This window comes from Amphiura filiformis, chromosome 6 (assembly GCF_039555335.1).
Source record: "Amphiura filiformis chromosome 6, Afil_fr2py, whole genome shotgun sequence".
NCBI lineage: Eukaryota > Metazoa > Echinodermata > Ophiuroidea > Amphilepidida > Amphiuridae > Amphiura > Amphiura filiformis.
In genome coordinates this window covers 46149510-46164758 of record NC_092633.1, presented here as the reverse complement: position 1 = coordinate 46164758, position 15249 = coordinate 46149510, and the positions used below count along the sequence as shown (strand labels likewise).

The 15249-nt window shown below is 33.9% G+C and overlaps 3 long non-coding RNA genes across 3 annotated transcripts; all 3 read left to right on the top strand.

Moving 5' to 3' along the window:
* Positions 1–1573: 1573 nt before the first annotated feature.
* On the top strand, positions 1574–4765 carry LOC140154262 (uncharacterized). The gene is made up of 3 exons (XR_011859289.1): positions 1574–1803; positions 1930–2012; positions 3391–4765. It is a non-coding gene; the product is annotated as an uncharacterized lncRNA (long non-coding RNA).
* A 1434-nt stretch (positions 4766–6199) lies between these two features.
* On the top strand, positions 6200–8687 carry LOC140155490 (uncharacterized). Its single transcript, XR_011859391.1, has 2 exons — positions 6200–6475; positions 6711–8687. It is a non-coding gene; the product is annotated as an uncharacterized lncRNA (long non-coding RNA).
* Positions 8688–9991: 1304 nt separating this feature from the next.
* LOC140155489 (uncharacterized) lies at positions 9992–14263 on the top strand. The gene is made up of 2 exons (XR_011859390.1): positions 9992–10304; positions 11253–14263. It is a non-coding gene; the product is annotated as an uncharacterized lncRNA (long non-coding RNA).
* The last annotated feature ends 986 nt before the right edge of the window (positions 14264–15249 follow it).

Below are 15249 nucleotides of genomic sequence, written 5' to 3'. Positions count from 1 at the left end.
CACGAATAAAAGTTGTTCTTGAGGTTTGGATCCGAAGCGAGTCAAGCTGAGTCGTTTGAGCTAATTCTTTCCCCGGGCCCCGTGGCTTCAACCGTAATGTCTACTGTCTCCTTCTTCCCCCCTCTCTTCCTTTCTCTATACTAGTTCTCTTACTGTTATCTTCTTATCCTCCTCTATATAGGGGGTGGGGCTTTAATGGTGGGGGGAGGGGGTCTGCCGCTGCTCCATATACGGTAAGTCTTTGGAATTCGTTACTTCTGGTTCAAGTCTCTATGCAAAACAAGTTAAATTATGTCAAGCATTCTCATTTTAATATGTTTACCTATATTTGCTGCTTGTATTTATTATGTTTTGTTAATTATTTATCTTATTATTTTTTTGGTGCATTGTATAGAGTATATATATTCGTCCATCATGTCCATTGCTTTTTGTGCCTTCATTATGGAGTGCTACATGTACGCTATAAATTGTCACTATTATTATACTATTTAAATATAATTTATTGTTGTTGTTCGCTCTCCTATATTATAAAAAAAAAATAAGCATTCTAGTTTTAATTTTCGTATCCACTTCAAGAGAAATAAACTTCTTCATTTGTGACGTTGATTTGTCACATTATTCATTGTGATTTGTTGTATTATTTTTGCTTATTGTCCCTAATTATTCCTTATTCTGTTTTTTATGTATAGTATTAAGGGATGGGGTATGAACGTTTGGACAGTATTTATTTTGGGACATTAGAGCACATCAGACATATCGAATTGCATTCTGAATACGAAGAATGTCATTCTGATATCATTATAATTTTGAATTTTGAAATTCGCAATTTAATACACATTTTATGGCAAATCATTAAAATTGATATTTTGATATTTAACAGTACTTGAAGTAAACTTTATAAATCTGATGATTTATACTTAAAGTGTATGTAGGTGGGTTGAAAAGCCGACGATCAATTGAAAATGTTGACCTTTCGTATTGAAGATATGGATTTTTTTCCCAAAACACCAAAAAAAAATTAGGTCTTTTTGGGAAAAAATCCATATCTTCAATATGAAAGGTCAAAATTTCAATTGACCGTCGGCTTTTCCTCCTGCTACATACACTTTAAGAATATATCATTAGATTTATATAATTTACTTCGAGGACTGTTATATATCAAAATTCGAAAAATATCAAATTTTTATAATTTGTCATAAAATTTGTATTATATTGTGATTTTCAAAAATGAAAATTATTTGATATCAGAAAGACATGCTTCGTATTCAGAATACAATTCGATAGGTCTGAGGTGCTCTCATGTGCCACAAAAAATACTGTCGAAACGCAATAAACGCTCATTTTAGATCCCTTAATACTAGGCCTTTTAAAGGCCATATCCATGTCATGTGTCTAGATATCTCCCCGTGTTGTGGAATTTCACAATAACATAAAAACACCTGCACATTTAATATCCATTTTTAATAATTCATTAATTTGAATTTGAATGATTGACATTCGGTATACGCGCAAATCGATGCATCGGACTTGCGCAGATGGAATAAATTAATTAAAATACACATTGCAACAGGCGGTTCCTTGATATCTTGCCCATATAAAAAAAGGTGTGGTGCCTATATACTTCATTTATTTTATCGTTCGACTGATATTGGCCTAAACTCCATATCTGCAAATCACGAAAATGCCAGTTGATGTTACTTCAGTGTTGGGGGTACTGCATCTGGGATGAATGATCCGGGTAAACACCGGACCCCTTCGCCCAAACCAGGCCCAAGAACGACTCCCAACGAACCGGGTAGGAATGTAAGTTGGGTTCAATGCTCATTATGCTTGTGTTGAATCAGGTGTTGAATGTACATCGTGACCGTTTTGCGAAAAAAATTATTTTGACTAACATTGGTCTTTTTTTTTTTTTGTGTGTCATTACAGACAGGGGGGAGCTCGTGGTGGTGGTGCAACATTTTATAAAACACTATACGTTGAAACGTCAAACACCTTTAGTCACTGCACTGGTGAGTACCCAGCAAACACAAAAACGTTTTAAAAACGTTTTAAATAAGTTATATTTTGGCTTTTGGTTTAGGTAAAAACGTTTTAATAACATTAAAATGTCGGGTTATATAAAGGTCATGATAACGTTTTAAAACGTTTTGTATGAAAACACACTACAACAATATTTGTTTAATGTTTTCAAAAAATGTTATTTTAACCTATTTTTGCAAACATTTTTGCCAAATATTTTGTCAATACTTAAATAACATTATGTTAAAATATTTGAACCCAGCAAACACAGAAATGTTCTTAAAATGTTTTTTCAAAACCTTTTTATAACATTTAAATGTCGGGTTATATAAAGGTCATGAAAACGTTTTTAAAACGTTATTGCAAATAGTTTGGGCAAACATTTTTCGCAAAATATTTTTCAACCCTAAAATAACATTCTGTTTAGAATGTTTTGTATCAAGTGTTCAAGAATGTTTTTGGAATGTTATTAAAACGTTTTTATACCCTTTAAATAACCCGACATTTAAACGTTTTCTGTAAGACATTTTTGTTTGCTGAGCAGTAGATTATCCAAAAATGTTTTTTAAGGTTATGGAAACGTTTTATACTCTTAATTTACCCTTTATATAACCCGACATTTAAACGTTTTCTGACAACCTTTTACGAATGATGTCGAAAACGTTTTGTGTTTGCTGGGTATGTTATGATTAATACTTTTTAAATAAATCGAATATAATACACATTACAGGAGGATGCAGATTGGTATTTTTGGGCAATGTTTATAATATTGTATTTTATGCGCTGTATGGTGATGTGCAGATGATTTCCCAGAAAAAAAAAGATGTCATATAAAACCCTAGCATATACATTATTTGATCACACCTGTGCGATTTTGACATGCTAAAGGTCTTGTTAAAATGCCATACGTTAAGCCGCAAAGGAGATAGCGTGTAATGGTCGTCGGGGGGGGGCGTAGCGTTCTACATCCTCGCTTTGCATCACTGCGGTCCCGGGTTCGAGACCCAGCTGTTTATGTGCATTTGGTTTCCAGTACATCCTCACACTCGCAGGTTTTCTGCGGTTTCTCAGATTTCCTGCTGCATCAAAAATGGGCTTTCTTCCCAGAGTCTATTGTTCCACATTGTCTGCCGTATATTGGTTACGGTAAAAACAAAACGTCTCCATATCTGAGCAACCGAGCACCATAAATTCAAGCACCCAACCCTAACCGAGATGATCGTCATTCTCATTGTTTCAGCTCTATCTCACCCACACCAAAGATTGCCGTCTCCCGCATCATTTATATTATTTATATCAGTCGCCCTTTTACATATTGGTATATCGGTATTTAAATATTTGTTTCTATTATTTTTTCTTTGTTTCCAGTTCGCCTGAAACGTCATAATATGCACTGTAGACTACTTTGTCAGATCCGATCACGTGTGCTATCATCTCGATTACAGAAATGTTCTGTTTAAAATTGGAACCAGCTCAGCAATTTCAAGAAGCTTCAACGCTTCTCAAACTCTTAAACTCATCTCATCTAAACTCTAAACCACTTCAAAGTTCTACATGTACCATATGTCCATATCAGCCAACTTTTACACATAAGCAAAGGACTTGATTTAGATGTTACTATATGTTTTAAATGTTTACACGGACTCGGACCATAATGTTTCATGTCAGTTTTATCTTTAACGTACAACCTGACTCACACCAGCCATGCCATACGTTCATCTCTGATACACGTCCTTGCTGAACCCAAATTTAACACCAAAAAGGTCTGATTGTTCGACAAGATTTATCTTTGGCAATTCCAGCATTCTTCAAGCTCTTTCACTAGGATCCACAACATGCTCATCTACCAGGGCACAGTTTTTTAACCCCAATACATTTGTACATTCATTGAATGACCTTATAAAATTTTGGGTATACAAAAACTCATACTCTGCAACTTGAAGTCAAATTTTGTACTATGAGCGTTATATTGAGGTTATTGAACTATGCCATTGGGATGAGGCCATTGTGGTCCATAGTGTTTACCATCTTATATCCGGTGTTCTGCTTCACTTCAGATTTTCAAGAAAACTCTCCAGACTGGTCTGTTTCCACAATGATCTTGAGATAGCATTGTTTCAGTTTGTTGTGTTCTTTAAATAATTTTTATTCAATTGTAAATTTCATGTTTTATTTTTCATCTTTGCGCTGCTGTGGTGTTAATGAAATGGAGCATTACACTCTAAGAAATAAGGTTCTAAAGATAACCTTTTTTTTTTTGTCCTCTCAGGAGAACCATCCCTCTTGAACCTCTAAAAAGGTTCTTTAATTTTGGAGAACCCTTAAATGTTCTCTAAAGAACCGAAAACGGTTCTGTATTACATTTTTGGGGCCATTTTCGATGGTTTTGGAACCATTTTTGGTTCTTTAGAGAGCCTCTTGAGAGGACAACTTTAGAACCTTTATTTCTTAGAGTGTATAAATGTTCTGTGTATGTAAAATTGTACATGTATGTATATGTCCTGATTTATTCGGCTGATGGTCGCCATAAGCGTGAAACACTGGGTACCAGCTCATAGCTGATCTGTGTATAATTATGATATTTATTTATATGTATACTTTCTAAATAAGTTTTATTTTTAAGATCTAAAGACTTTCAAGGTGACAAAATGTTAGGACTTACAAGTCATTAGACTAAATGTAAGTAATTTAGATTTAAAAATTGTGACGTTTTAAAAGTTTTCAGTTGAATTTTGTTTAATTCCAAAGGTTTGTCACTAATTACAGTCTTTAATCACTGTTTTTTGTTTTGTTTTTTCTTGTTTTGTTGTTGTTGTTGTTGTTGTTGTTTTTGGTTTGTGTGTGCCTTGTTGGTTTTGGCGTTCTATAAATATCAGCGATTGATTGCTTGATTAATTATTGATGATATTAAGTTTTAAAGAGAATTGTATACCTTTTGTAAACCAGGTCCAACAGCGTATACCCTTTTTTACTCTGTATAAATAATGTACATGATGTATGATAATACCGATTCCATAATTGCATTAATGGTGGGGTATGAACGCTGGGACAGTATTTTTGTGGGACATGAGAGCACATCAGACGTATCGAAATGCATTCTGAATACGAAGATTGTCCTTCTGATATCAAATAATTTTAATTTTTTTAAATTTGCGATATAATACACATTTTATGGAAATTTTACGCCAATTATTAAAAATTGAGGAGCCTTTGGGCGAAACAGTCTGTACTGCACTGAATCAACATGGAATAATTTGTTTCTTTTAATTTTATGTATATCTAATGATATATGTACTTAAAGTTTATGTAGCTGGGATGAAAAGCCGACGGTCAACATTGTCAATTGAAAATTTTGACCTTTCGTAATGAAGATATGGATTTGTTTCCCAAATATTCCAAAGTCTTTGGGTTGGGGGAATGTATATCTTCAATATGAAAGGTCAAAATTTTAAATTGATCATCGGCTTTTCATCCCAGCTACATACACTTTAAGTATACATATCATTAGATTTAGAAAGTTAACTTCGAGGAATGTTAAATATCAAAAATTAAAAAAAATATAAAAAATTATTTGATATCAAAAGGACATTCCTCGTATTCAGAATTGAATTCGATGTGACTTCAACTGGTTATTTCCCTTGTTTACAAAATAAAAGGCAGATAAAACGTGAACTCTAATGTGTAGGCCTATTGTGTGTTATTTAGAATAATCATTTGTACGATTCCTCACAAGATTAATATTGTAAGTTTGTTATAAGGCTACAATGACCCTATGATGGGTAATCAGTTAAATCAGAGGACGTTTGTTCAGTCCAGCTATCCAGTAAGTGACCTTCGTCAGGAAATTGGTCGTCTAAGGTCGTTATAGTTCGTAACAAGTGTTAGGACTTTCCCGGTGGGTGACTTGCTCACTCGGTAGCAAGGAAAGGAAGAAGAAAAATGAAAGTAGCAAAGAGAATGGAAAAAAGAAAACACAAAAGAAAAAACGAAGGAAAGGGAATGAGAAGAGACGAAAACTAAACAAAAGACAAAGGAGGGAAAATGGGGAAAATATACGGGGAATCTACTTTGATGACATTAAGCCGGGCGGGTCTACAAGTTTCAGTTGTTGTATCTGGCTACACCACAAATATACATAATAATTATATGAATATATCATATATAGGGCGCTCAGGCGAATGAAAGTATGAAACAAACAGTTATAAGTAAAGAAATGACCAAAAGTGGGCCTACCACAGGATGCTATGCAAATACAAATTCTGGTGTCATCATGGTCATGTGACATCCGTAGCACTGCCTACACCACTGGCATATCCATGCTATCCATACTGACACAACATTAATAGGCTATATAACATCTCGAGAGGCTTGTTATGTGACAATGGAGCATGAGCAGAAGAGACACGATTATAAGCCAGGTAGCCATTCCGTGGCAGACGAGACAGAACGAAAGGTATCTCAAACGTTATTTTCTGTAATTATTTAACATTAAAAAAAAAAGCTGATCAAAAACAACAATGTTGATATTAATCATGTTAATAGTATGTTTAGAGAAGAAGAAGTCATAGCAAAACTGCTATTATTGATCCATGAGTTATCAATTAAAAATAGCTTATTTCAACTACATCGTTAAGGTACATGATAACAACTTACTAGGCCTATTAATATAATCATCATTATCTTTGCAGAAACCCGGCTCGGAAGATGAGGATGGTTTTCCGTGTCATATCGGAGTTATGGGAGTGGTGCTTCTAGTAGGAATATTTGCAGTCGTGGGCATATACATAAGATCTCGTAAACAATAACAAATTAACATCAAAACCAACTATACTTTTGTGATATGAGTGGAACGGATATAATTGCATCATGAGCGCTTCAACAGAGTTTAAAGGAATATATTAATATTCAACGGCTGGATTTAAAGACAATTTTAAAAATAACCTATGAAGAAGATGGGGAAAGATTTTACAATATCTGGAGTGATAAAAACTTGCTAGCTTTAATATATAGAGCAGAAGAACACTCAATATGTTATGAGCAACAAAGGTACAATGTCATTTTAGTGCACTTATCGGTCGAAATTCCTATCTGTCGACAATGTCGACAGATCAGCAATAGCAAAAATCCGTTCAACAATCGAACTCAAAGACTATAAAATGCTATCCAATGTTATGTATTTATCCCATTTTTGTATTGATTTTTACACAATCTCAATTAAATCTATAGGATTACTATCTTGTTGTAAAAATGATGTTTTAGCAAACTTTTGGCACTATAGTGTCTTGCAACTAGACATACTCGTATCTTCAACAAATGAAAGTCTTACAAAATAAAACGTAATTTGCTGAAGACACAATCTTTACACATACTCTATTGAGATGTCTTCGAGCAAGTCATATGAAGACACAAATGCAGACCTGAGCGCAAGAAGACCGTAAGTCCACTTGGCCCCTCAACATGTATACACTAAAGTTAGTTTCCTAGGGTTTTATAATATATGTTTAATACATATTCCAGGGTGAAAACATCATGAAAGGTTGTGAAAGACTTGTTTTGGCCCCTGAACATGTATAAAACATTACCCAACTATACGAAACTATACGCAACTTTAGTGTATACATGTTGAGGGGCCAAGTGGACTTACGGTCTTCTTGCGCTCAGGTCTTCAAATTTAAAACGTGTCTCAAATATCATTTCAATAGGGGGTCCGTATGCGCAGAACAAGTTACCCCAGATCTAACTTTAGACTTGGTGTAACTAGGTTTCGACTTCAGCAGTGATCCCTTTAATCTTTTCTTTTCTTCCTTTACTTCTAGTAAAGTCTAAAACTTAAAAAGTTCCTTCTCCATAGAACTAATCTTCATAGTTAGACCAAGTCTAAAATTTGGCTAACTTTGTTTTGTGCATTCAGTACGTGATTTTGTGCCTTATTGCACAACTGCAGGGGAAGTGTCTCAAACCGGCTTCAAGACAGTTGAAGACACTAATTGCAAATACCGTGTACAGTATGTAGGCTAAATGACGTATAACAATTTTGGCCGTTTCTGTATTAATTTAATTCTTGTCCATGGTGTTTATAAACATGATAAAGCATAAGACCATTTATGTAGCGAAACCCTTATACATGTAGACCAAAACAAGTTTGTGGAATGATATCTTGTGAGAGCTGAAGAACTAGTGAAAACATATTGGATAAATATATGCCTCTCTCAGCATGGCTGTATACAAATGTGTGATAGTGCCCTTTAAATGTCATGGCGTGCTTATATCCCCAACCTCCAGACGACCTGCGATATGTACTCAAGCTGTTCAATTATAATTACATCTCTTTCAAAAATAAAAAATCAATGATGATATAATGAGTAAACTACCTGTTTCATCATCTTCTGTATATCATTTCTCAATGGTTTAATGTTAATTAATGTATGCATGGCTATTAACCATAATATACCTGCAGGGTGAGGCTGGTCCTTTCTCCAGCTAATGAATACTATTTTATAACGGTCTTTTCAATTAGGCATTTCATGTCTTGATTTACTCTTTTACATGTTGTCCAGTTGATGGAGAACTGATATGAGTTTTAGTGGTTCCTTTTTTGAACTGTATGTGTTTAATAAAGTGTAATTAAAACTAGTGGCAAATGGTGGTCATAGACCACAAACCTAGCTGTGTTGTGGAGGTATCTGACCTCTGCAAAATGACCCAAAAATGTTCCCCTGGTCATGAGGTTTGTTGTCACCGAGTTTGAGCCTCGTACCCCTTACAGATGACCAGAAAATACATTTCAAAGATTTGACCTCTGCATGACCTTTGACCTGACCCCTGCAAATATTCCCTTGGTTATGAGATTTATTGTCACTGAGTTTGAGCACCATACACCTTACAGATATCCAGAAAATAAAATTATAAGATTTGACTTCTGCATGACCTTTGACCTGACCCCTGCAAAGTGTTCCAACATATTCCCCTGATCATTAATTTTGTTGTCACCAAGTTTGAGCCCCATACCACTTATAGATGTCCAGATAATGCAATTGTAAGATTTCACCACTTTAATGACCTTTGACCCCAATTCTGTATGCAAGTTTTAGGCGTGTGGTATAGCCGATGCATATGCAAATGACATCATTGTACTATATAATATGTGGCAGAAGAAGCACTTTGAAGGTATTTGGTTAAATACCGGAAATGCCCCTTTAATGACATTTCACCCCAATTCTGTTTAGACACTATGGGCACTGGATATAGCCGATATATATGTGCAAGTTACGTAATTGTAGGGTGTAACATGTAGGAGGAGAAGCATTTTAAAGTTTGTTGACAGAAGAAGAAAGAAGAATCGGATCGAAAAACAGGACCTAGCTCGGGGGGTTGTAAACCCCCAGCTAGGTAATTAGTGCCAGAAAAAATACAGAAAATATAACCTATATATCCGTAACTATTTATCTATGTTTATTGTTATAATAAAAAGAAAACTATATATGTTGCCCATGCATGATAATGTTACAGAAATAACGTTCGGGGATTTTTCATCGTCGCGAATAAACGAATACACCATGCAGCCAATCATATCACGTCTATATAAGGCCAAGTAAAAAATAAAACATGTTTCACGTCCGGGTTTTCGAAAAAAAGGAGGAAGAGGGGCTTTTTATTTTCTATTTTTATCGCAAAATTGGTGTAAATACCCATACTTAGAGCTGTTTTAGCGTATACAATAAATGCCTGGAAAAAGGAGGAGGCCCTTTTTTTTGTTGTTCTGAGAGTTACACCCCTCTAATGATCACAAAACCTTCCTAAAGTGTTTCTTGTATCTTAACAAGGCTATAGAATGCATCCCAACTTCCTAGACATATTATTTGAAAAGTTATAACTAAATTTCAAAAAATAAAAATATATTTGAGGAAACGTCAAAAAAGGAAGCGGGAGGGGACGTGAAACATGTTTATTTTTTTATTTGGCCTAATATAATAATGTATGCAAAATACTGACAAGACAACAAATCTCATTGGATAATCTTGTAATGACGAAACTGAGAACAGATGAAACGGCGGGAAATATAAAAGGTGGAATTTGTAGAATCTGTGTCACTTGCTATACGTTTTACGTTGTTAACTCACGTTGATATCATTGATATCTTGTAAGTAAAAAATAATCCGCAAATTGCCGACCTTCGAAATTACCTGCTCAGCAAAATGAACCAAGACGGACGTCGGAGGCAGAGGACGCCTCGTAGTGGACCAAGAAATGTATCCAATGAGCCTAGCCGTCGGAGAGCACCGGTGAGAATTATTTTACTTCTTCAATATTTCTTGTGATTCACCCAATTGAAAAATATTTAGGTTTGTTTACAATAACAATCATACTGCTACAATAGTTATAAACAATGGTAATTAGAACTAGGCCTATTTAATCAATTTATATTTTATAACGTAGAAGTTATTTCTGCGTCCCGATCCCCAAAATTGCGAACATAATCACGGGAAAGTCAGATATTAACAGGGGCTCCGTTCCTCGTCGCAATTTTTGTCTTTCCTTATTTATCATGTTCGTTAGTTTCTTGATCATGTGAGCTAATTACGACAATCAACAAAATAATACGACAATGATTCGTGACCTAAAAGTCGGTGATGATCAGTATAGGCTAAAAAATGCCTCAACATTATAAAATTAGCCATTCTAGCCTTATCAATAAAAATACGATATCGGTAAGCAAGAAATGCATGGCGCACAAAAGGTATCCGTACAATTAAAACAAAGGCAATACCCTAAAATACCAGATACCAATGGAAAAAGAGAGCATTTCAAAAGTGACAAATTTATGATATTTCCTTTTAAGTTCAGGGCGATTCATAGTGGTTTTATACCGGGCTCGTTTCAGCGTGACAGATCAACACTTTAGTCGCTGTGCTCATAATTTGCGTGATCTGAGAGAAAAGTCTTAACTTGTGTCACTTTTAAAATGCTTTCACTTTTCATTTACGTCGGCATAAGTTGGGAAAATAAAGTCGCACAGTGCCGAATGAGGAATCAAAATACGCGGAACAAAATTATCCATCTATCTTGATTAATTTATTTGGTAATTTAGGTTTAGCATCTTTGAGATAAATATATCTTTTGTTTTACGTGTACGGATATTTTTGTGCGCCGCATATAGTATATCAATTACTATGATCAATAATTAAGTCAAGCGTTCTCATTCTTGTTTCTTTATTATTTTTTTTTTCTAGCTCTCTTCATCAATAATCGCAACAATACCTATCGGACGAAGGCAAGTTGCAGTGATATTGCGCTCTGGAGAAGTCTACTTCGTAATCTTCAGCAGTAATTTAGATTGTGCTTATGCTTTTATACTAATTTGACAGATGAACTTTGATGATCCGCAAATAATAATCTCGGGATTTAACCATGGTAGCGCGGGAACTTTTCTTCTTCTGACTTAAATACTCTATATAATTTAGTTATGGATGATCAAAAGACAACACGAAACTGACCTGAAAACCATGGAAAAACATGCAATGGAAATTACTAACCAGCCATTGATCCTAACTACGCCACTCAGACCGTTATTTTGCTATACATGAACATGATAAACGTCATAAACAAGAACATGCATGATGAACGATGCACATTATGAATCTAATCCATGCATGGTGCCAACAACAGGGCAGCTTGTACTCTCTTTCGACATGCTTGATAGTTAATTTTTGACATTCATGCTAAAATGGCACATTTTTAAAGAGTAAAACTTTATAATCCGCCTCACTTTTCAACACTCACATTATAATCGTTCCAAATGCTCATGATAATATAGAAATCGCCAACAAAATCATGACAATGGACATTTGAACATGATATAATGACATTTTAGCAAACCAGTACTTAGAGCATTACATTTTCTTTGCCCTTAATTAGATTAAGATGTTTTATTTTACATCCATGTCGTTTTCAAAACGTATCGTTAAATTATTATTTCGTGTCAGGCATTTTATGAATTTCATATGTAATCTATTCAAAAGACTCAATGACCTGAAACTCCTGGACACATTCATGGCAGTGTGCCCATAATATATGTTCAGTGTTGTTTAATTTTGATTTGCATATACTTATGATAACGTGAGCTAGGGTTGATGTCGTATGGATTTTCCCGTTTTCAAATGAAATGATAAAGATCCATGTGACCCCCCCCCAAAAAAAATGTATAGGACATATACATAAGAAAGATTTTGATAAACACACCCACACACACACACACACAGAATCAAATAATGTTGATTTTGTTGTCTTTAAGTATATAATTAAGTCTTACTTGTAGAAGTTTGAATATTTCAAATATCCTTATAGTACATGTAATATAAATCAAGTACAGTAGAAGCTGGAATTGTTTCAAAAATATCCTTAGTATATGAATACAAATCAAGTCGTACTTGTAGAAAGCTTGAATTGTTTCAAATATCGTGCATGTAATACAATGTTGTCTTTAAGCATGTTAAGTATTAAAGTCTTACTTGCAGAAGCTTGGATTGTTTCAAATATTTTAGTTCATGTAATACATTGTTGTCTTTAAGGAAGTTTCACTTGTAGAAGCTTGAATTGTTTCAAATATCCTTCATGCATTTATACAATGTTGTATTAAGTCTCACTTGTAGAAGCTTGAATTGATTTCAAATATCCTTAGTGCATGTAATACAAATCTAGTCTCATTTGTAGAAGCTTGAATTGTTTCAAATATCCTTAGTACATGTAATACAATGTTGTCCTAAAGTAAGTTTCACTTATAGAAGCTTGAATCGTTTCAAATATCCCATGTAATACAATGTTGTCCTATAAGTTTCACTTATAGACGCTTGAATCGTTTCAAATATCCTAAGTGCATGTAATACAATGTTGTCTTTAAAGAAGTTTCACTTGTAGAAGCTTGAATTGATTCAAATATCCTAAGTGCATGTAATACAATGTTGTCTTTAAAGAAGTTTCACTTGTAGAAGCTTGAATTGATTCAAATATCCTTAGTACATGTAATACAATGTTGTCTTTAAGGAAGTTTTACTTAGAAGCTTGGATTGCCCCTAGTGCATGTAATACAATGTTGTCTTTAAGAAGTTTCACTTGTCATGCTTGTAGAAGCTTGAAGGATTTCAAATATCCTTAGCGCATGTAATACAATGTTGTCTTTAAGGCAGTTTCACTTGTAGAAGCTTGAATGATTTCAAATATCCTTAGTGCATATAATACAATGTTGTCTTTAAAGAAGTTTCACTTGTAGAAGCTTGAATTGATTCAAATATCCTTAGTGCATGTGATACAATGTTGTCCTAAAGTAAGTTTTACTTGTAGAAGCTTGAATGATTTCAAATATCCCTATGTGCATGTAATACAATGTTGTCTTTAAGGAAGTTTCACTTGTAGAAGCTTGAATATTACAAATATCCATAGTGCATGTAATACAATGTTGTCTTTAAGGAAGTTTTACTTGTAGAAGCTTGAATGATTTCAAATATCCTTAGTACATGTAATACAATGTTGTATTTAAGTAAGTCTTACTTGTAGAAGCTTGAATTGATTCAAATATCCTTAGTGCATGTAATACAATGTTGTCTTTAAGGAAGTTTTACTTGCAGAAGCTTGAATTGCTTGAATTGATTCAAATATCTCTAGTGCGTGTAATACAATATTGTCTTTAAGGAAGTTACACTTGCAGAAGCTTGAATGATTTCAAATATTTCTAGCGCATGTAATACAATGTTGTCTTTAAGGAAGTTTTACTTAGAAGCTTGGATTGTTTCAAATATCCTTAGTGCATGTGATACAATGTTGTGTTTAAGTAAGTCTTATGCACTTGTAGAAGCTTGAAGGATTTCAAATATCCTTAGTACATGTAATACAATGTTGTCTTAAGTATAAGTCTCACTTGCAGAAGCTTGAATTGTTTCAAATATCCTCAGTACATGTAATACAATGTTGTCTTAAGTAAGTCTCAATGCAGAAGCTTGAATTGTTTCAAGTATACATGTAATACAAATTGAGTCTCACTTGCTTGAATTGTTTCAAATATCAATTACTCGATACATGTTTACATGTATAGTATTTCAATATGTCTCTACTGTGATCAGAAAGAATCATATAAAAGATAGAGAAATAATTACACATTTTTTTACATGGCACATGGCATATTTATAATATCAAGTGTCTAAATCTATTGCAGCAGCCGCTTAACAATAAAATCTAAAATTAAAATACACGATCCTTGTGTTTTGAAATGCTTATATCATTATCATGAATATCATTATAAGTCGGAATTCCCCACACTGACGTACTTTGATATCGAATCATATTGTTCGAATCAAATATTTACACTCTATACATGATCAACAAAATGAACACAGTGGCATAGCGACATAAGAGCACAGGATGGTGCCCCAATTGATTTGAAAATTTGGAAAATCCCACAAAAATTTGTCCAAAAACTGCTTGTGCCCCACGTACCCCCTTATCAGCCCGGTGCCCCAATCATGCCCCCCGCCAAATAGGATGACTTACGCTACGATACTGGATACACATTTAAATAAGATAACATTTTATTAGACTATGAACATGATGAAGGAGACAAATATCATATTTTACAAATGAATCGTTAAGGGATCCAAAATGAGCGTTTATTGCGTTTCGATAGTATTTTTTGTGGAACATGAGAGCACCTCAGACCTATCGAATTGCATTCTGAATACGAAGCATGTCTTTCTGATATCAAATAATTTTCATTTTTCAAAATTACAATATAATACAAATTTTATGACGAATTATAAAAATTTGATATTTTTGACATTTTTGATATATAGCAGTCCTCGAAGTAAATTATATAAATCTAATGATATATTCTTAAAGTGTATGTAGCAGGAGGAAAAGCCGACGGTCAATTGAAAATTTGACCTTTCATATTGAAGATATGGATTTTTTCCCAAAAAGACCTTATTTTTGTTTGGTGTTTTGGGAAAAAAAATCCATATCTTCAATACGAAAGGTCAAAATTTTGAATTGGTCGTCGGCTTTTTATCCCACCTACATACACTTTAAGTATAAATCATCAGATTTATAAAGTTTACTTCAAGTACTGTTAAATATCAAAATATCAATTTTTAATGATTTGCCATAAAATGTGTATTAAATTGCGAATTTCAAAAATCAAAATTATTCGATATCAGAATGACATTCTTCGTATTCAGAATG